The sequence below is a fragment of the Salmo trutta genome, chromosome 39 (genome assembly GCF_901001165.1).
Source record: "Salmo trutta chromosome 39, fSalTru1.1, whole genome shotgun sequence".
Classification (NCBI taxonomy): domain Eukaryota; kingdom Metazoa; phylum Chordata; class Actinopteri; order Salmoniformes; family Salmonidae; genus Salmo; species Salmo trutta.
The window spans coordinates 10395250-10418357 of record NC_042995.1 but is presented as its reverse complement, the minus strand read 5'-3'; the positions used below and the strand labels follow the sequence as shown (position 1 = coordinate 10418357).

Sequence of the window (23108 nt, the reverse complement as noted above, 5' to 3'; positions counted from 1 at the left end):
ACTTCATAGAACTTTAAAACACTGGCAGTTTGTCTACTTCACTTCTTTAGTCTACTCTCTGAACACTCCAGATAACCCAGTTGTTCAGGGACGTGTGATGTCAGTAGTACAGAATTCAACCTATCAATAGACTGGGTCATAACTTATGGAGGTCTAACTTATGAAGATAACTTATACAGTCGTATGAAAAAGTTTGGGCACCCCTGACAATTTCCATGATTTCCATTTATAAATAATTGGGTGTTTGGATCAGCAATTTCATTTTGATCTATCAAATAACTGATGGACACAGTAATATTTCTGTAGTGAAATGAGGTTTATTGGATTAACAGAAAATGTGTAATATGCATCAAAACAAAATTAGACTGGTGCATAAATTTGGGCACCCCAATAGAAAAATCACATCAATATTTAGTAGAGCCTCCTTTAATAACAGCCTCTAGACGCTTCCTATAGCCTCTAATGAGTGTCTGAATTCTGGATGAAGGTATTTTGGACCATTCCTCCTTACAAAACATCTCCAGTTCAGTTAGGTTTGATGGTTGCCGAGCATGGACAGCCCGCTTCAAATCATCCCACAGATTCTCAATGATATTCAGGTCTGGGGACTGGGATGGCCATTCCAGAACATTGTACTTGTCCCTCTGCATAAATGCCCGGGTAGATTTTGAGCAGTGTTTTGGGTCGTTGTCTTGTTGAAATATCCAGCCCCGGCGTAACTTCAACTTTGTGACTGATTCTTCAACATTATTCCCACGAATCTGATGATTTTGAGTGGAATCCATGTGACCCTCAACTTTAACAAGATTCCCAGTACCGGCACTGGCCACACAGCCCCACAGCATGATGGAACCCCCACCAAATTTTACTGTGGGTAGCAAATGTTTTTCTTGGAACGCTGTGTTCTTTTGCCGCCATGCATAACGTCCCTTGTTATGACCAAATAACTCAATCTTTGTTTCATCAGTCCACAGCACCTTATTCCAAAATGAAGCTGGCTTGTCCAAATGTGCATTTGCATTCCTCAAGCGACTCTGTTTGTGGCGTGTCTGCAGAAAAGGCTTCTTCCGCATCACTCTCCCATACAGCTTCTCCTTGTGCAAAGTGCGCTGAATTGTTGAACGATGCACAGTGACACCATCTGCAGCAAGATGATGTTGTAGGTCTTTGGAGGTGGTCTGTGGGCTGTTTTTGACCGTTCTCACCATCCTTCGCCTTTGCCTCTCCGATATTTTACTTGGCCTGCCACTTCTGGCCTTAACAAGAACTGTGCCTGTGGTCTTCCATTTCCTCACTATGTTCCTCACAGTGGACACTGACAGCTTACATCTCTGCGATAGCTTTTTGTAGCCTTCCTCTAAACCATAATGTTGAACAATCTTTGTGTTCAGGTCATTTGAGAGTTATTTTGAGGCCCCCATGTTGCCACTCTTCAGAGGAGAGTCAAAGAGAACAACAACTTGCAATTGGTCACCTTAAATACCTTTTCTCATGATTGGCTGCACTTGTCTATGAAGTTCAAGGCTTAATGAGCTCACCAAACCAATTGTGTGTTCCAATTAATCAGTGCTAAGTAGTTAACAGGTATTCAAATCAACAGAATGACAAAGGGTGCCCAAATTTTTGCATAGCCTGTTTTTCACATCTGATTTAATTTCATACAACTTAATATTGCTACACTAAAAAACTTTGTCTGGACAATACCCCAGTACTCAGCTTTTATTAGAAAATGAATGGCATGCCACTGTGATAATTTTCTGTGATGACAGAGTAAATTATTATGCAGCCTCAGAGGGGTGCCCAAACTTTTTCATACGACTGTAGATAGAACCTGCTCTTACCATGAGAAACAGATTTACCAATCTCCTCCTCCTCTTCTTCATCTTTAATGTTGACATTCAGCTCCAGTGTTTGACTGCAGTCTCCCAGCTTCACTGATGCCATCTCTGGATCCTGCAGTGCAAACTGGGCTCCAATGTCACAATCAGGACCCAGTGACTGTAGGTTTGGACTCAGTGTGGAAGGAGAGAGGCAGGCTGGGTTTGTCCTCACTGTTGATGTTACTGGCCTCAGACTTAATTTGAGTCGGCCTGTAGTAATAAAGAGACACGGACACAAAAGTTAGTCTTGACATTTATGGCGCTTTTTTTATTCTCAAACTATATTAGATCAGGTACCTAAGCATTAACAAACCATTCAATTAATTTCAAATTAGGCGGTTCACACTATAAATTAGTCTACACAACGTAAATGCACAAAACCTATAGTAGATTTCCTAAATTCACACACAGAGCATTCAGAAAGTACTCAGACCCCTTGACTTTGAATTGTTTTTTCCCCCTCGCCATTCTACAGACGATGCCGCAAAATGACAAAGCAAAAACATGTTTTTAGAATTTTTTGAAAATCTATTAAAAATGTAACTGAAATATCACATTTACTTAAGTATTCAGACCATTTACTCAGTACTTTTTGAAGTACCTTTGGCAGCGATTACAGCCTCAAGTCTTCTTGGGTATGAGCCACAAGCTTGGCACTAGAGGTCGACTGATTAATCGACATGGCCGATTAATTAGGGCCGATTTCAAGTTTTCATAATCAGTAATTGGCATTTTAATACGGATTATAGCTGATTACATTGCATTCCGTGAGGAAACTGCGTGGCAGGCTGACCACCTGTTACGCGAGTGCAGCAAGGAGCCAAGGTAAGTTGCTAGCTAGCATTAAACTTATCTTATAAAAACAACCAATCTTAACATAATCACTAGTTAACTACACATGGTAAATTATATTACTAGGTTAACTAGCTTGTCCTGCCTTGCATATAATCAATGCGGTGGCTGTTAATTTATCATCGAATCACAGCCTACTTCGCCAAACGGGGGATGATTTAACAAAAGCGCATTCGCGCAAAAAGCCCAATCATAGCACGAATGTACCTAAACATCAATGCCTTTCTTAAAATCAATACACAGAAGTATATATTTTTAAACCTGCATATTTAGTTAAAGATATTAATATTAGCAGGTGTAACAGGGTTATATTGGTGATTCCCCTTGCCACTTTATTGTTAAGCCAGTGGGTTTTGGTTTTAGTTTTGTCTTGCCTTCACCTACTCAACATGACATCTTATTGGCTGGTTTGCGTAGCTTGCTTACGAGGGAGGATGTTTCAGTTAGAATCGTTCCAGTGAACAAGCACCAAACCAGCGGTAAATTGTTGGTTGCAAAGCACTGTACGTCAAAAGTTATTTTTATACTCCCAAGTGATGATTTAAATGTACAATTTATATCAATATGTTTGTAAATGTTACTAGAACACCACACATAAGATGTAGCATTATTTGGTGAATATTTGTTGTGCATTTTGTTGTAGAGAATTCCAGCTAATACTAGCTAGCAACTTACTGTGTCTGGTGGGGGGGTTTGTATATTTTGTACAGTGCGTGAGTGCAGAGTTGGATGGTGAGCCGTGCATTGCATGACGTGCAATTTTGTGCCGTTTCTATCAGAATAAATCTCCATGACTGGTGCTGCAAGTTGGAGTTCGTGTCGATTATTGATTTACACAAAGCAAGAAGAGTACTGTTACACAGGCAATATTAACTAGGGAAATTGTGTCACTTCTCTTGCGTTCATTGCACGCAGAGTCAGGGTATATGCAACAGTTTGGGCCGCCTGGCTCGTTGCGAACTAATTTGCCAGAATTTTACATAATTCTGACATAACATTGAAGGTTGTGCAAAAAAAGGTACAAAAATGTAACAGCAATATTTAGACTTACGATTGCCGCCCGTTCGATAAAATACGGAACGGTTCCGTATTTCAGTGAAAGAATAAACGTTTTGTTTTCGAAATGATAGTTTCCGGATTTGACCATAATGACCAACGGCTCGTTTTCTGTGTTTATTATATTATAATTAAGTCTATGATTTGATAGTCAGTCTGACTGAGCGGTGGTAGGCGCCAGCAGGCTCATAAGCGTTCATTCAAACTTTACTGCGTTTGCCAGCAGCTCTTAGCAATGCTTGCTTCACAGCGCTGTTAATGACTTCAAGCCTATCAACTCCTGAGATTAGGCTGGCAATACTAAAGTGCCTATTAGAACATCCAATAGTCAAAGGTATATGAAACACAAATGGTATGGAGAGAAATAGTCGATGCGTCATAATTCCTATAATAACTACAACCTAAAACTTCTTAACTGGGAATATTGAACCACCAGCTTTCATATGTTCTCATGTTCTGAGCAAGGAACTTAAACGTTAGCTTTTTTACATGGCACATATTGCACTTTTACTTCTCCAACACTGTGTTTTTGCATTATTTAAACCAAATTGAGCATGTTTCATTATTTATTTGAGACTAAATAGATTTCATGTATGTATTATATTTAGTTAAAATAAGTGTTCATTGTTCATTCAATATTGTTGTAATTGTCATTATATTGGCCGATTAATCGGTATAGGCTTTTTTTGGGTCCTCCAATAATCGGCATCGGTGTTAAAATCATAATCGGTCGACCTCTACTTGGCACACCTGTATTTGGGGAGTTTCTCCCATTCTTCTCTGCATTTCCTCTCAAGCTCTGTCAGGTTGGATGGTGAGCATCGCTGAACAGCCATAGTCAGGTCTCTTCAGGGATGTTCGATCTGGCTGTGTTGTCTTGGCTGTGTGCTTAGGGTCGATGTCCTGTTGGAAGGTGAACCTTCACCCCAGTCTGAGGTCCTTGGAAGGTTTTCATTAAGGATCTCTTTGTAATTTGCTCCATTCATTTTTCCCTCGATCCTGACTAGTCTCCCAGTCCCTGCCGCTGAAAACATCCCCACAACATGATGATGCCACCACCATGCTTCACCGTAGGGATGGTGCCAGGTTTTCTCCAGATGTGTTTCATCAGACCAGAGAATATTGTTTCTCATGGTCTGAGAGTCCTTTAGGCGCCTTTTGACAAACTCCAAGTGGGCTGTCATGTGCCTTTTACTGAGGTCATGTGCCTTTTACTTAGGAGTGGCTTCCATCTGGACACACTACCATAAAGTGCTGACTGGTGGAGCGCTGCAGAGATGGTTGTCCTTCTGGAAGGTTCTCCCATCTCCACAGAGGAACTCTGGAGCTCTGTCAGAGTGACCATCGGGTTCTTGGTCACCTCCCTGACCAAGGCCCTTCTAACCAATTACTCAGTTTGGCCGGGCGGCGAGCTCTAGGAAGAGTCAATCCTGTCTCAGAGCTCTACAGATAAATCCTTCGACCTCATGGCTTGGTTTTTGCTCCGACATGCACTGTGAAATGTGGGACCTTATATAGACAGGTGTGTGCCTTTCCAAATCATGTCCAATCAATTGAATTTACCACAGGTGGACAACAATCAAGTTGTAGAAACATCTCAAGGATATCAATGGAAACAGGATGCACCTGAGCTCAATTTTGAGTCTCATGGCAAAGAGTCCGAATACTTAAGTAAATAAAGCATTTGTTTTTTTTTGGCAAACAAATCAAAAAATCTGTTTTCGCTTTGTCATTATGGGGTATTCTGTGCAGATTGATGAGGAAAATTTTAATCCATTTTAGAATAAGGCTAACGTAACAAAATGTGGAAAAAGGGAAGGGGTCTGAATACTTTCCAAATGCACTGTAAGGAATTGGCAACTCGTTCTCATTCTGAGAAATAAGGTAGGCCACTTGATTTTAACATCTGAACAAAGTGGACAGGCTAACAAGCTTTTCAAACAGTTGGAAACAGAAAGAAGGGTGTGTTCATAACAATTCAACTGTTCAACCTTGTTAGCAAATAGATCCAAGTTGACTAAACTTGAAATATAAAGATTAGCTGGCTAGTCACTAGCACGTGGGTTTGAGAGATTTGAGACCTGTGTTAATTTTCTATAATCCCTACAATAAGTTAGTCATTACTAGTTACATTTGTAACAAAAAAGGGTATTTTAATAGACTTGAAAGCCAGATCAGTGATTATTACGACAACAACAAAAAAACAGGTTAAACAATTTTTATCAAATAACAAATTATTAGTGGGTGTTATGGTTGTGGAAGGCTTATATTTAGCCTCGGTATAACTTCACAAGCCCTGAATTCATTCCATTATTGCTGACTGTTTTGAAAGGCAGTGTATTTGACCTTTAATTGTACAATTGTACTTATTTATAGAAAAACTAAATCGAGATATATATCGTGAATCGCCTAGAAGTTTGAAAAACTGAAGATTCGTTATACTGTACTGAACTAACCGTTACTTTTCTTTCCTGTAGTGTACTCTACAGTGCTTTCCAATTTTGTGAAACAGTAGCTATGTTTCCAAGAAGTTATCCAGTGATTCTTTTTGTTGACATTTAGAAAAAGTTTGAATAGAAAATAGACACAATTGCCCGCTAGTGTTTTCATTTAACTATCTTGTGTTGATAAAAACATCTGGGCGTAATGACGCACCTCGTACTGTCAAAATGATTTGGCAATCATCATTTATTTCATAAATACTGTTTTCATCCTCATTTGTCAGAATAAATCAACTTTGACAAAAGAAAGATCCACCCGTCAAACAGATATAAATGTTCTCGAGCATTAAAATATTTCTCCTATATCTGGCGTTTCCATTACACATGTCGCAAATACTGTTTTTGCCACATAGCTTTTGTTGAATTCACCCGAGTCAATGGAAACCTGCCTAATGATGTCTGAGTGAGTGGTTCATACTTGGTCAGGTCTAATGTTTGGGTCAAGTAAATCAAAAATAAAAAAAGACATCCAAAAGACGTCGACGTCAGTCTGTGCTTACTGGGGTGTAGTATCCTATAGTGTCGGCCTATAACTGTATTTTATGAATGTCCATCCATGTGGTAGGCCTAGCGTTTGTAAAACAGCCAGTTGCATTGGCTTTATTAGTCCTGGTTCCTGTGATTTATTATTTTGTCTATTTAAGCTCTGAATAGACCCATCAGCTACCCAACTTTATCAGGAGTTATCCTGAGCCTATTGGCAATGAGAATCAATGCATTTACACAGCGGGAAATGCAGAAGTATTAATTTTTTGCCATGATCATCTCGTCAAAAATGTACAGAGAAACTTTAAACCACTGATTATCATGACAATTTAGCTGACAGGCTTCAACTCCCGGACAACAGAGGTTTCAGAGTCCTGCAATAGAGCGGAGATGCTAATATTTGTGTAAACTCTACATAGTTGTGTTCTGTGGGTGTCACTGAGTAGACTGAACAATCCATAGATAAGGCTGTAGAGTGCAATATAAATGTCCAACACAAACAAAAGACCCTCCATACTCAACTGGCGGGCCGCGGTCCGGATACAGAATGGGGTCAATACGGAAACCCTAATTTTTGCCGTTGGGCTTCGACCCCTGGTATCATATAAACACACAAAAGACATGGACAGGTTTAGGATTGCAGGAAATTAGCTTTAAAACAGCAAAATGTTTTCTCCGCTAAGAGGAGGGTTGTTAAGATTTTGGGGTTGCAAGTTGTTTGTTACTACGCCAATAAATGACAATATCCATCTGGACCTTTGCCACCTAGGAAATGTGTGTGACTGGACCTTCTCAAATAGTACTGGAGTATCCCTGCAATAGACTGACTGGGAAGGTGATTTTTCAGTCCAAGTCCTGCAATAAGAGCTAAGATATTAATATGTGTTAACTCTTGGTAATTGTATTCTGTGGGTGTCACCGTTTCATGGGTGCACAATCCAACCCGATTCATAAGTGCATATATAAATGCCCCCAATGCAATTTTGCGGTCTAAAACCACCAGTGTGATTTCAACAGTTTTTTTCTGGTTATTTTCAAACTTTTGTATTACTTTTTTAACATTTATTTATATAGGCAAATCAGTTCAGAATAAATTCTTATTTACAATGACGGCCTAGTCCGGTCAAAACCTGGACGAAGCTGGGCCAATTGTGTGCCGCCCTATGGGACTCAATAATTAAACGAATTCATTATTGTAATTCATTTTAAATTAAGTAACAACATTCAAACCATGTTTAGCATTATCTAGTCCAAATATGGCATGATTCCACTATTTTGTATCATTTTGCGTCACTTTCAACGAGGGACATTTATTTTGAGGGCGAACCGCAAATTCCACTATTGTGGCTAATCGTTATTGTAGCCATCTTCACATAGGTAGGGACAAGCGAGTATCAGGGCTGAGTTCAGCAGGAGGACGGAGACGTTGGCCACATTCAGATATAAATGTATTATGTAGAACAAACATGACTCTGATTCTAAGGATTCATGTCAGTTCTATTCAGAGGATTTCTATCTGCAACTTTCCAAAACGTGTTTGTTCTTTAACATCTCCAGGCGAAACCCACTGAGCTATATACGAACCTGCAAAGCCTCACAAATGAACGCGTGGTGGACTCCGCATCGTGCGATTTAAAAAAAACATTTTTTTTGCACGTTCTTCACTCACTCGGTTTGGCACAAAACCTTTCCCAAACGTGATAATTCCTTGCCAGGTGTGTTATCTAACATGTTATTACGTTATTTTGACATTAGACAGTTTAAACGTGCTATTACATACCTGTAGTAATAAAGAGAAACGGACAGCACAGTTTAAGCGTTTTATAAATTCTAAAGAATGGTGCCCGCCTACCGGAACTTCCTGTTCCCCCCACTACTACAGTGCAACAGAGACATCTATTGGATTGATGGACTAACTTCTGCTAAATCATGTAGAATATAGAAGTGAGATTGATTAGCTACACAAATAAAACTTGGTTTAAAAAACTAAAGGGGTGTCTGTTTTAGTGTCTAAGTTTTCAACCCTTTACATATTCATTGTAGATGATCTCTGTGGAAGGCCAAGAAGATCATCAAGAACCTCAGACACCAGAGACACGGCCTGTTCACCCTGTTACCATCTAACAGGCGGGGACAGTACACGTGCATCAAAGCTGGGCCAGTCATCCTTGATTTTGATTTAGAGAATATTGGTGACTAGCAAATTGTCTTGTCCCAATGTGTAGCGGTGTCATTACATGTATTGAGTAGATAAATACAGATATACAGTACCAGTCAAAAGTTTGGACACACCTACTCATTCCAGGGTTTTTCTTTATTTTTATTATTTTCTACATTGTATAATAATAGTGAAGACATCAAAACTATGAAATAGCACATATGGAATCATGTAGTAACCAAAAAAGTGTTAAACAAATAAAAATATATTTTAGATTCTTCAAAGTAGCCACCCTTTGACTTGGAATGCTTTTCCAACAGTCTTGAAGGAGTTCCCACATATGCTTTGCACTTGTTGGCTGCTTTTCCTTAACTCTGCGGTCCAACTCATCACAAACCATCTCAATAATGTGTTGAGGTCGGTGATTGTGGAGGCCAGGTCATCTGATGCAGCACTCCATCACTGTCCTTCTTGGTCAAATAGCCCTTACACAGCTATTCCTGTTGTTAATTTGAATGCCATGAATTAAACAAAAGCATTATATTTACCCCCAAAACTACAATGATTCAGTACATCAATAAAGTTACAGTACTCTAGCAGGTCTCACAGCTGCTTACGCTGACAAAACATGTTAGAGAATAGGTCAGATTTAGCTTTGTGATGCTTATTTCAACTTCCTGTCTTGTTCAGCTTCAGAAAAACAGTAAATATGTCACTTGAAATTTTTTGGGGGGTATTTCCTTATACAAAAGAGAAGAGTTTGACCAGTACAAAAGAATTGGCAGGTTTCAATTAAAATATCCAAACATATTCATAATTAATGATTAAAATAACTAATCTAGTTTTGAAATACAATTTATTAAACAAAAAGTATCCACCCAAACTAATGGTGAAAACTGATCCTCACACCATCTCCATCTGATACATGTTGTGTCTACCAGCTCATTCCCACAGAAAACTGCAGAGGGAAGCAGTACCACCCAGTCAACCATCAGACTCCATAGTGAGACGCCTCACAGAGGATATTCAACCCTAAAGGCAAATCTAAGGTGCTCTAAATAGCTCTACAGTAGAAGCTAACAAAACACACCAAAACTGACCAGGTGCACACTGATCACTAAAGTAAAGAGAGGCTAACATTCTATAACATTCCCTTTCCTCTGTACAGTTCTCTCTCAGTGAGAAACAATAGGATTACAGTGGAGTGTGTTACAATTTATTGAGAATTAAGTGATGGAATGACTTTAATCTTCACTAGTCAGAGAACAGATGAGGTTTCTCACATTTATGTATATGTTGGTGTCTTTTTAAGTGGCCATGTTGAGAGAAACTCTTCCAACGGTCAGAGCAGGAGTAAAGCTTCTCTCCTGTGTGTATATGTTGTTGTGTTTTTAAGTTGCTCTGCTGAGAGAAAATAGTCTCACAGTCAGAACAGGAGTAGGGCTTCTCTCCAGTGTTGAATTATGAACTGTCAGATCCCTTGACATTTTGCAGCTCTTCCCACAGTAAGAGCAGGGATACAGATTCTCTCCTGTGTGTATTTTAAGCTTTGATAGAATTGGGAAAATCTCCTCAATGTGGGCAGTGGTGAGACCTCTTAGCTCTGTGATCTTCCTGTTGTTGCTCTCTGGATGTAGAGAATGTCTCAGTATGGTCTCCTGTGTGAACAGCATCAGAAGAAGAAGTCAGTTGGTGTGACATACATGTCAATCAAATGTATTTTATAAAGCCCTTTTTACATCTGCAGTTGTCACAAAGTGTTCTACAGATACCCTAACGTATCAGGCGTAGAAGAAACACCACAAGCTTACGGTTTTCAGGCTTTGGCTTCCTCTCTGTCTTTTCCCTGAAAAACGGATGCTTCCGGTGTTTGTTGACTCCGCTGAGGGTGGAGGTACCGAGACTAAAACCCCAAAGAGCAAGCAATGCAGAAGCACAGTGGCTAGTAAAAACTCCCTAGCAGGAAGGAACCTAGGAAGAAACCTAGACAGGAACCAGGCTCCGAGCAGTGGCCGGGCTCTAGCTGGGCCACTCAAGGACATTACGAGACTTGTCCAGAAGCCACTCCTGCATTGTCCTGTTGGAAGGTGAAACTTCACCCCAGTCTGAAGTCCTGAGCGCACTCTGGAGCAGATTTTCATCAAGAATCTCTCTGACATCTACTGTCAACTGTGGGACCTTATATAGACAGGTGTGTGCCTTTCCAAATCATGTCCAATCAATTGAATTTACCACAGGTGGGCTCCAATCAAGTTGTAGAAACATCAAGGATAATCAATGGAAACAAGATGCACCAGAGCTCAATTTCAAGTCTGATAGCAAAGGGTCTGAATACTTATGTAAATAAGTATTTCTATTTAAATTTGTGTTTTTTTGTAAACATTTCTAAAAATCTGTTTTCATTGGTATTATGGGGTATTGTGTGTAGATTGCTGAGGAAAACGTTTTATTTAATACATTTTAGAATAAGGCTATAAAGTAACAAAATGTGGAAAAAGTCAAAGGGGTCTAAATACTTTCCAAAGCCCTGTAGTTAATTTTGAAAAACGGGATTGTATTTGTGTCCTCCTTTTTAATGTTACAAATAACAATGGAAATCAACAACTCTGTCGGCATATGTTTCTTTCTAGTAAGCCTTTCCCATCCTGGAGTCTGAGACCTTGTGGAAATCATTGGTAGAGAAGAATGTATGACAATTTAGACACTACGTTACCCAATAGTAGTTATCGTCATCATGCTTTCCATAGTTTAAGTCTATAGTTTCGCTAGGCCTTGCTAACTAGTTATTGTGTTGTCCAGCTAGCTATAAAAGTGCATGCTAGTGTATCAGGGTTATATTGGTGATTCCCCTTGTTAAACCAGTGGGTTTTAGTTTTGTCTTGCATTCACCTACTCAACATGGCATCTTATTGGCTGGTTTGCGTAGCTTGCTTACGAGGGAGGATGTTTCAGTTAGAATCGTTCCAGTGAACAAGCACCAAACCAGCGTACGTCAAAAGTGATTTTTATATTCCCAAGTGATGATTTAAATGTACAATTTATATCAATTTGTTTGTAAATGTTATTCGAACAATATACATAAGATGCAGCGGTTTTTGGTGAATATTTGTTGTGCATTTTGTTGTAGAGAATTCCAGCTAATATTAGCTAGCAACTTACTGTGACTGGTGGGGGGGTTGTATATTTTGCATTGCATGACGTGCAATTTTGTGCTGTTCCTATCAGAATAAAGCTCGACGACTGGTGTTGTAAGTTGGCGTTCGTGTCGATGATTGATTGTACACAACTCAAGAAGAGTACTGTTACACTTACACAAAATATTTGTATAACTAACCCAAGGTGGACCACACCCTATTGTTTCCAATGGGGGACTTTTATTATGAAGGCGAGCCGTAAAATTCCACTGATTAGCATAATCGTTATTGTGGCTAGCTTCACACAAAGGTGAGCCTAGCTAGCTAGCGAGTAGCGCTCATATCATAGCTATTTGTCAGCTTTAGGTTAGGTAAATCAGCTAACTACAGTAGCTAGTCGAGGTTAGAAAACTACCTAGCTAATCCAAACAAAACTCAACATACTACATGGAAAGTATATTCTGTACAATGTGATATGGTAACTCGTTTGCAGGCCTAACAATAACACCAGGTAACGTTTGCTACCTAGCTAGGTACGTTTGCTAGCTACAGTTATGGCACTGCAGTTAGCTAGAATTTTGGCCTGCTAGCTAACTTCCAATGCTAAATCGCCCAGCAGAATCCATTTATCCCCAAAAGAAAACTAAACAAATTCAATGGTAAACGTACCTCTCTCTCTCCTGTCTTGACGTTTTTTCTTTCGCGACAATCTACTAGACTATATATTTGACATTTATAGAACAAATCATACATAGTTTGATGTTTCTATGACATTTGACAGATTATGTATTTATATCAAGTCAAAACTGGAAATTCTACTCAAAACAAAGGTTGTAAAAGTATGCTAGACATTTATAGAATAAACCATATCTATTTTTGTGACAATGAATTAGTTATTTATTTTTCAATTTTATATAGCTTTTGGTGAATGAATGAATGAATATAAAACCAACTTTACATCGGTCTGCCTACTCATGTGATTTAAAAAAATATATATATTTAACAAGGCAAGTCAGTTAAAAACAAATTATTACTTACAATGATGGCCTACCAGGAAACAGTGTGTTAACTGCATTGTTCAGGGGCAGAGAGATATATTTTTACCTCGTCATTTCGGAGATTCGATCCAGCAACATTTCGGTTACTTGCCCCAACGCTCTAATAACTAGGCTACCTGTGATATGTATGATACACAGTGAGAGGTATTGTGAATAAGCCACTGCAGTTATGAAATTGATAAAAGAATGGCCATGTTTCAAGAGGGTGCCGACGGAATCTTTTAGGTATTTATTAGGATCCCCATTAGCCGCTGCAAAAGTATCAGAATTGTTCACTTCTCTCATTGACTTCTCAAACCACGGCTTGGTCTGCTTCACAGACGTTCTCTGAAGTCTCGCGTTGTTACGTCTCTGGGTTTAGAAACTGGTAGTGGGGGAACAGGAAGTTCCGCGCAGGCGCGCATCATTCTTCAGAATAAAGGATACGTCAGAATTGTGCAGTCGAGACGACAACTTCTGTGTCCGTTTCAAATGTATTACTACTGGTATGTAATAGCACGTTCTAATACCGAAAGAACATGTCATAACATGCTAGGTTACAAATACGTCAAGATATTATCACGTTTGATAAAGGTTTTATGTGCTATTTTTATGTCAAACCGCATGAGTGAACGTGATCACTTTTTTACAAGTCACATAGACTTTGGGTTAGTCTGAGTGGATGTATATCATTTCGTCAAGGTCATTTCATTAAGGATCAATTTCTTTTAGATTTCTGGGTTCGTTTTACATGTCGTTTTTAGTTTTGTGTAAAATTCACGAGATGGTAAAATGGCGGTTCCCCCTCGGTCTGCATCAACGTACTTCAGTGCAGGCAGTGAGGGTGCAGCAGAGAGACAATTTACGGTTGCACTACTGTTTTGGAGCTAAATGTAATGATTATCAGTTTTCTACATGTGTACTGATATTCAAAGACATTCAGTTGTTTCTGTCTATCTATACATGTTACTACTATGGTGTGAACGGAAATACTATTGGTTTTTGATAGGAATAATACAGTGAAGACAAGGTTATTCAGGAAAATAGTACATAGTGCTGCCTAAAACATACTGCAACCTTGTACTAAATGTTTTTTGAGGCATTTATGTGAATTCAGGAAATCTACTATAGATTAAGTGCATTTAAGTTGTGTAGCCTAATTTAAAGTGTATACTTTGTCTAATATGAATTAATTAATGTTTTGTTGTCAATGCTTAGCTACCAGATTTATTGAAATGAGATCAGTGCTTGACTTGGACAGGAGCTCACTGGAGCTGAGAACCGTCACCTCAAATGTCTACTATTTGAGCTCATGTTCCTCTTATAGAATATTAGCTCAACAGTATTGTGGAACTCCTGCACCTAAATATAAACTATTTTTAGAGAATAAAGAAATACTTGACAGTTTTGGCACTAACCTTTGTGTCCGTTTCTCTTCATTACTACTGGCCGACTCAGATTAAGTCTGAGGCCGGTAACATCAACAGTGAGGACAAACCCAGCTTGCCTCTCTCCTTCCACACTGAATCCAAACCTACAGTCACTGGGTCCTGATTGTGACCGTGGAGCCCAGTTTGCACTGCAGGATCCAGAGATGGCATCAGTGAAGCTGGAAGACTGCAGTCAAACACTGGAGCTGAATGTCAACATTAAAGATGAAGAAGAGGAGGAGGAGATTGGGAAATCTGTTTCTCATGGTAAGAGCATGTTCTATCTAAGTTTGTTATTCATTCCAACTTCCCACTGTGTATGAAAAGTTGCAGTAGAACTGTTTTATTTATTTATTTTATTTCACCTTTATTTAACCAGGTAGGCTAGTTGAGAACAAGTTCTCATTTACAACTGCGACCTGGCCAAGATAAAGCAAAGCAGTGCGACGAAAACAACAACACAGAGTTACACATAGGATAAACAAACGTGCAGTCTATAACACAATAGAAAAATCTATATGCAGTGTGTGCAAATGTAGTAAGATTAGTGAGGTAAGGCAATAAATAGGCCGTAGTGGTGAAATAATTACAATTTAGCATTAACACTGGAATGATAGATGTGCAGATGATGATGTCCAAGTAGAGATACTGGGGTGCAAAAATAAATAACAGTATGGGGATGAGGTAGTTAGGTGGGCTATTTACAGATGGTCTGTTTACAGGTGCAGTGATCGGTAAGCTGCTCTGATAGCTGATGCTTAAAGTTCGAGAGGGAGATATAAAACTCCAACTTCAGTGATTTTTGCAATTTGTTCCAGTCTTTGGCAGCAGAGAACTGGAAGGAAAGGTGGCCAAATTAGGAGTTGGCTTTGGGGATGATCAGTGAAAAATGCCTGCTGGAGCGCGTGCTACGGGTGGGTGTTGCTATGGTGACCAGTGAGCTGAGATAAGGCAGGGCTTTACCTAGCAGAGACTTATAGATGACCTGGAGCCAGTGGGTTTGGTGACGAATATGAAGCGAGGGCCAGCCAACGAGAGCATACAGGTCGCAGTGGTGGGTAGTATATGAGGCTTTGGTGACAAAACGGATGGCACTGTGATAGACCGCATCCAGTTTGTTGAGGCTATTTTGTAAATTACATCGCCGAAGTCAAGGATCGGTAGGATAGTCAGTTTTACGAGGGTATGTTTTGCAGAATGAGTGAAGGAGGTTTGTTGCGAAATAGGAAGCCGATTCTAGATTTCATTTTGGTTTGGAGATGCTTAATGTGAGTCTGGAAGGAGAGTTTACAGTCTAACCAGACACCTAGGTATTTGTAGTTGTCCACATATTCTAAGTCAGAACCGTCCAGAGTAGTGATGCAAGTCGGGTAGCGATGAAGAGCATGCATTTAGTTTTACTAGCATTTAAGAGCAGTTGGAGGCCACGGAAGGAGTGTTGTATGGCATTGAACCCTGTGGCACCCCCATAGAGAATGCCAGAGGTCCGGACAACAGGCCCTCCAATTTGACACACTGAACTCTATCTGAGAAGTAGTTGGTGAACCAAGCAAGACAGTCATTTGAGAAACCAAGGCTGTTGAGTCTGCCGATAAGAATGCGGTGATTGACAGAGTCGAAAGCCTTGGCCAGGTCGATGAAGACGGCTGCACAGTACTGTCTTTTATCGATGGCGGTTATGATATCGTTTAGGACCTTGAGCGTGGCTGAGGTTCACCCATGACCAACTCGGAAACCAGATTGCATAGCGGAGAAGGTACGGTGGGATTCTAAATGGTCGGTGATCTGTTTGTTAACTTGGCTTTTGAAGACTTTAGAAAGGCAGGGCAGGATTTCATGATGAACTGTTTCAATGAGAAGGTAGATGTTATTTCATGCTACTGACACTTGCATGGTTTGACACCAGTATTGCCAGCATTTGTTTTATTCACTGGGTTATCTGGAGTGATCAGAGAGTAGACTAAAGAAGTGAAGTAGACAAACTGACAGCGTTTTAAAGTTCTATGAAATTAGTCTGTGTAGTTACTAACCCTTGTGATAGTGAGTGGAGGATGATATGAAATGAGTCTGTGTAGTTACTAACCCTTGTGATAGTGAGTGGAGGATGATATGAAATGAGTCTGTGTAGTTAGTAACCCTTGTGATAGTGAGAGGAGGATGATATGAAATGAGTCTGTGTAGTTACTAACCCTTGTGATAGTGAGTGGAGGATGATATGAAATGAGTCTGTGTAGTTACTAACCCTTGTGATAGTGAGTGGAGGATGAAATGAAATGAGTCTGTGTAGTTATTAACCCTTGTGATAGTGAGTGGAGGATGATATGAAATGAGTCTGTGTAGTTATTAACCCTTGTGATAGTGAGAGGATGATGATATGAAATGAGTCTGTGTAGTTACTAACCCTTGTGATAGTGAGTGGAGGATGAAATGAAATGAGTCTGTGTAGTTATTAACCCTTGTGATAGTGAGAGGATGATGATATGAAATGAGTCTGTGTAGTTACTAACCCTTGTGATAGTGAGTGGAGGATGATATGGCTCATAATTTTCATGACTTATAAGATACTTTTAGAATAGTTTTATTCCCCTTTTGTATTGCACAGCCTACTCATGAATACATACAGTCCATTCGGAAAGTATTCAGACCCCTTGACATTTTCCACATTTTGTTACGTTACAGCCTTATTCTAAAATGAATTAAATAAAAAACATTCCTCGTCAATCTACACACAATACCCCATAATGACAATGCAAAAACAGGTTTTTAGAAATGTTTTCACATTTATAAAAAATGAACAACAGAAATACCTTATTTACATAAGTATTCAGACCCTTTGCTATGAGACGGGCAGTGAGGGTGCAGCAGAGGGAGACCATTTTACAGTTGCACTACTGTTTTGAAGCTAAATGTAATGATTATCGGTTTTCTACATGTGTAATAATATTGACACATTAAGTTTGTCTTTATCTATAAACGTTACTATGGTGTGAACAGGATTTTTTTTTTTTTGTCGTAAAACAGCGAATACAAGGTTATTACGGAAAATAGCATATAGTGCTGCCTAAAACAAACTGTAACCTTGTACTAAATGGTTTTTGAGTTATTTATGCGTTTATCTACTACAGGTTAAGTATTAGCTCAAAAGTATTATGGAGCTCCTGCACCTAAATATAAACAGTACCGGCACCCAAAATGTTTATCGGCAACTATTTCAGTCCAAGTCAAACACTGAATTAGATAATTGAACAATAAAAAATATAATATATTTAATAGAGAATAATGACCTTGCCAGAACTTTCAAGATAGTAACTTTTGGGTCTGTTTCTGTTGTACTACTTGCCGACTCAGGTGTGAGGACAAACCCAGCCTGCCTTTCTCCTTCCACACTGACTCCAAACCTACAGTCACTGGGTCCTGATTGTGACAGTGGAGCCCAGTTTGCACTGCAGGATCCAGAGATGGCATCAGTGAAGCTGGAAGACTGCAGTCAAACACTGGAGCTGAATGTCAACATTAAAGATGAAGAAGAGGAGGCGAAGATTGGGAAATCTGTTTCTCATGGTAAGAGCATGTTCTATCTGTCTGATTTTGTTGTTTGTTATAACTTCCCACTGTGTATGAAAATGATCTTCCCTGTGGCTCAGTTGGTAGAGCATGGTGTTTGCAACGCCAGCATGGTGTGTGCAACGCCAGGGTTGTGGGTTCGATTCCCACGGGGGGCCAGTACAAAAAAACAAAAAAATAAATGCATGAAATGTATTCATTCACTACTGTAAGTCGCTCTGGATAAGAGCGTCTGCTAAATGACAAAAAAATGTTGAATTTTTTTTTTTTTTTTTTTAAAGTTGCAGTATAACTGTTTCATGTTGAACTGTTTCCATGAGAAGGTAAACCACTTCCATGGTTTGACACCAGTATTGCCAGCATTTGTTTTATTCACTGGGTTATCTGGAGTGATCAGAGAGTAGACTAAAGAAGTGAAGTAAACACACTGCCGGTGTTTTACAGTTCTATGAAATGAGTCTGTAGTTTCTAACCCTTGTGATAGTGAGAGGAGGATGATATGAAATGAGTCTGTGTAGTTACTAACCCTTGTGATAGTGAGTGGAGGATGATATGAAATGAGTCTGTGTAGTTACTAACCCTTGTGATAGTGAGTGGAGGATGATATGAAATGAGTCTGTGTAGTTACTAACCCTTGTGATAGTGAGTGGAGGATGAAATGAAATGAGTCTGTGTAGTTACTAACCCTTGTGATAGTGAGAGGAGGATGATATGAAATGAGTCTGTGTAGTTACTAACCCTTGTGATAGTGAGTGGAGGATGATATGAAATGAGTCTGTGTAGTTACTAACCCTTGTGATAGTGAGAGGAGGATGATATGAAATGAGTCTGTGTAGTTACTAACCCTTGTGATAGTGAGTGGAGGATGATATAGGTCATAATTTTCTTGACTTATGAGATACTTTTAGAATAGTTTTATTCTCTTTTTGTATTGCACAGCCTACTTATATGAATACGTACAGGTATCCTAGTGGTTAGAGCGTTGAGCCAGTAAACAAAAGGTTGCTGGATCGAATCCCTGAGCTGACAAGGTAAAAAATAAACTCAGCAAAAAAAGAAACGTCCTCTTACTGTCAACTGCGCTTATTTTCAGCAAACTTAACGTGTAAATATGTGTATGAACATAACAAGATTCAACAACTGAGACATAAACTGAACAAGTTCCACAGACATGTGACTAACAGAAATTGAATAATGTGTCCCTGAACAAAGGGGTGGGTCAAAATCAAAAGTAACAGTCAGTATCTGGTGTGGCCACCAGCTGCATTAAGTACTGCAGTGCATCTCCTCATCATGGACTGCACCAGATTTGCCAGTTCTTACTGTGAGATGTTACCCCACTCTTCCTCCAAGGCACCTGCAAGTTCCCAGACATTTCTGGGGGGGAATGTCCCTAGCCCTCACCCTCCGATCCAACAGGTCCCAGATGTGCTCAATGGGATTGAGATCCGGGCTCTTCGCTGTCCATGGCAGAACACTGACATTCCTGTCTTGCAGGAAATCACGCACAGAACGAGCAGTATGGCTGATGGCATTGTCATGCTGGAGGGTCATGTCAGGATGAGCCTGCAGGAAGGGTACCACATGAGGGAGGAGGATGTCTTCCCTGTAACGCACAGCGTTGAGATGGCCTGCAATGACAACAAACTCAGTCCGATGATGCTGTGACACACCGCCCCAGACCATGACAGGCCCCCTAGGTCACAGTCTACTGCACGAACCAAGAACATTTTTCCTCACATTTTTTAGAGGGCAAATAGTTGGCAGGGAAATTTTGTATGAATCAGTGTATCAATGAATTGAATGTATGTAGGCTATGAATGGCCTCACACCAGTACAGTAGGAGGTGTATGCACCGAAGAGTTGGATGCAATCCGCCAACCAAATCCCAAAGAAGGACAATGCAAATGCACATCGCTTGACCCGTATGGAGAATGTGAAAAAAGAGCGTTGTTACTCTTCATCAAACATCAATAATAGAGATTATCTACCACCCTATGTAAAGCTGGGATATATAAGATACCCCATAAGAGAGTTGGTGTAAAACCCGATGCAACGGAATAAATGTAAAAGGTTAGGCCACATATCAAGTGTTTGCAGACGGAAGGAATATGTTATTGTTTAGTATGTGAATGTAAAATTATGCAACTGTGGTGGGGGTCATATTCCTGAATTCCCAGAGTGCCCTGTTAGGGTGAAAGAGGTTGAGGTGTCAAGGATCAGGACTGTACAGCAAATCTCCTGCAGTTGAAATCGTAAGTTTACATACACCTTAGTCAATACGTTTAAACTAAATTTTTCACAATTCCTGACATTTAATCCTAGATAAATTCCCTGTCTTAGGTCAGTTAGGATCACCAGTTTATTTTAAGAATGTGAAATGTCAGAATAATAGTAGAGAGAATTATTTATTTCAGCTTTTATTTTTCATCACATTTGCAGTGGGTCAGAAGTTTACATACACTCAATTAGTATTTGGTAGCGTTGCCTTTAAATTGTTTAACTTGGGTCAATCGTTTTGGGTAGCCTTCCACAAGCTTCCCACAATAAATTGGGTGAATTTTGGCCCATTCCTCCTGACAGCTGGTGTAACGGAGTCAGGTTTGTAGGCATCCTTGCGCGCACATGCTTTTAATATAGGATTGAGGTCAGGGCATTGTGATGGCCACTCCAATACTTTGTTGTCTTTGTTGTGCATACGCGATTTTGCCACAACTTTGGAAGTATGCTTGGGGTCATTGTCCGTTTGGAAGACCCATTTGCATCCAAGCTTTAACTTCCTGACTGATGTCTTGAGATGTTGCTTCAATACTCGTTTTACTGTGGATATAGATACTTTTGTACCTGTTTCCTCCAGCATCTTCACAATGTCCTTTGCTGTTGTTCTGGGATTGATTTGCACTTTCCGCACCAAAGTATGTTCATCTCTAGGAGACAGAACGCGTCTCCTTCCTGAGCGGTGTGACGGCTGCGTGATCCGATGGTGTTTATACTTGCGTACTATTTTTTTGTACAGATGAACGTTTTACCTTCAGGTGTTTGGAAATTGCTCCCAAGGATGAACCAGACTTGTGGAGGTCTACAATTTTTTTTTCTGACTTCTTGGATGATTTATTTTTATTTTCAAATGATGTCAAGCGAAGAGGCACTGAGTTTGAAGGTAGGCCTTGAAATGCATCCACAGGTACATCTCCAATTTACTCAAATTTCAATTAGCCTATCAGAAGCTTCTAAAGCCATGACATCATTTTCTGGAATTTTCCAAGCAAAGGCACAGTCAACTTCTGACTCACTGGAATTGTGATATAGTGAATTATAAGTAAAATAATCTGTCTGTAAACAATTGTTAGAAAAATTACTTCTGTCATGCACAAAGTAGATGTCCTAACCGACTTGCCAAATCTATAGTTTGTTAACAAGAAATTTGTGGAGTGGTTGAAAAAGGAGTTTTAATGACTCCAACCTAAGTGTATTTAAGAGAGTTATCGGGGCAAGAGGCCACAGTTCTGAAGAAGATATGGTGGTGGATGCACCACAACCAGTTGCAAATGTTGTACATCAATCAAGTGTTCTGGATACACTTATTGTGAAAGTGGATATTTTAGTATTTATAACCACAGTTATTAATTGTATGTACAAGATGTCCAAGAAGCTGGACAACATATCTGCAGCTGAGAAGTTTTTGGGCCTCCAAGACTACAAGGACTACTGTCACCAGATAATGTTCCGCTCTTACAGGATCCTTCTCAGCCTGTGTAGGGAGCTGATTAGAACAGAAAAGCAGGCTGATTTAGTTTAATTTAAATGTTGTTATTGATAGTTTGTATGATTTAAAAAAATAAAATAAATACTGTTTACACTGAACAAACAAACACAACATGTAAAGTGTTGGTGCCATGTTTCATGAGGTGAAATAAAAGATCCCAGAAATGTTCCAGACACACAAACTTATTTCTTATCACATTTTGTGCACACATTTGTTTACACCCCTGTTAGTGAGCATTTCTCCTTTGCCAAGATAATCCATCTACCTGACAGGTGTGGCATATCAAGAAGCTGATTAAATAGCATGATTATCATTACACAAGTGCACCTTGTGCTGGAGACAAGAGTAGCTGAGTAGGTGCTTGGCAGCAGCTTATGATGATCTCTAATAAATTCAAAAATTCCACTCAAATGTGCTGGTTTTTTTTCACAACACAATGCCACAGATGTCTGAAGTTTTGAGGGAACATGCAGTTGGCAAGCTGACTGCAGGAATTTCCACCAGAGCTGTTGCCAGATAATTTAATGTGAATTTCTCTACCTTATGCTGCCTCCAACAATGTTTTTGAGAATTTGGCAGTATGCCCAACCAGCCTCACATCTGCAGACTGCCGTGTATGACGTTGTGGGCGTGTGGTTTGCTGATGTCAATGATGTGAACAGAGTGCCTCATGGGGTATCAGGGTTATGATATGAGCAGGCATAAGATACAGACAACGAACACAACTGCATTTAATGAAGGCAATTTGAATGCACAGAGATACCATGATAAGATCCTGAGGCCCATTGTCCTGTCGTTTATCCGCCGCCATCACCTCATGTTTCAGCATGACAATGCACAGCCCCACGTCGCAAGGATCTGTACACAATTTAAAATGCTGAAAATGACCCAATTCTTCCATGGCCTGCATACTCAGACATGTCACCCTTTGAGCATGTTTGGGATCGACGTGTACGACAGCTTGTTCCAGTTCCCGTGAATATACAGGAATTTCGCACAGCCATTGAAGAGGAGTGGGACAACATTCCAGATGCCACAATCAACATCCTGATGAACTCTAGGCAAAGAAGATTTGTCCCGGGGAGGCAGCAGCAACTACCCACTTCTCCAGTGCTTACTGTGTAAATTGGGAGGTTCTGGAACCAAAAGTGAGCCCAAGAGGGGGGTGACCTGGGGGTCTCTGAGGTACCAGAACACATTAAATACCTTTATAATAAAGCATTGGTTGCATTATCATGGCTTTA

At 39.8% G+C, this 23108-nt stretch overlaps 2 protein-coding genes and 1 long non-coding RNA gene across 8 annotated transcripts in view; 1 reads left to right on the top strand and 2 right to left on the bottom strand.

Moving 5' to 3' along the window:
• Window positions 1-23108, bottom strand: part of LOC115179515 (zinc finger protein OZF) — a 919448-nt gene that overhangs the window by 285676 nt on the left and 610664 nt on the right. The window contains exon 2 of one of the 6 annotated variants that reach the window (XR_003872932.1): window positions 10507-10591. The exons of the other annotated variants lie outside the window; for them this stretch is intronic. The gene's annotated coding sequence lies outside the window, so the exon portion shown is untranslated. Of the gene's footprint in view, window positions 1-10506; window positions 10592-23108 lie in introns of those variants that run through there. 6 annotated transcript variants of the gene reach the window in all.
• LOC115179539 (gastrula zinc finger protein XlCGF17.1-like) overlaps window positions 1-23108 on the bottom strand; it is a 558171-nt gene that overhangs the window by 231914 nt on the left and 303149 nt on the right. The gene's annotated exons all lie outside the window — the stretch shown is intronic.
• Window positions 19716-21911, top strand: LOC115179575 (uncharacterized). Its single transcript, XR_003872954.1, has 2 exons — window positions 19716-20353; window positions 21739-21911. It is a non-coding gene; the product is annotated as an uncharacterized LOC115179575 (long non-coding RNA).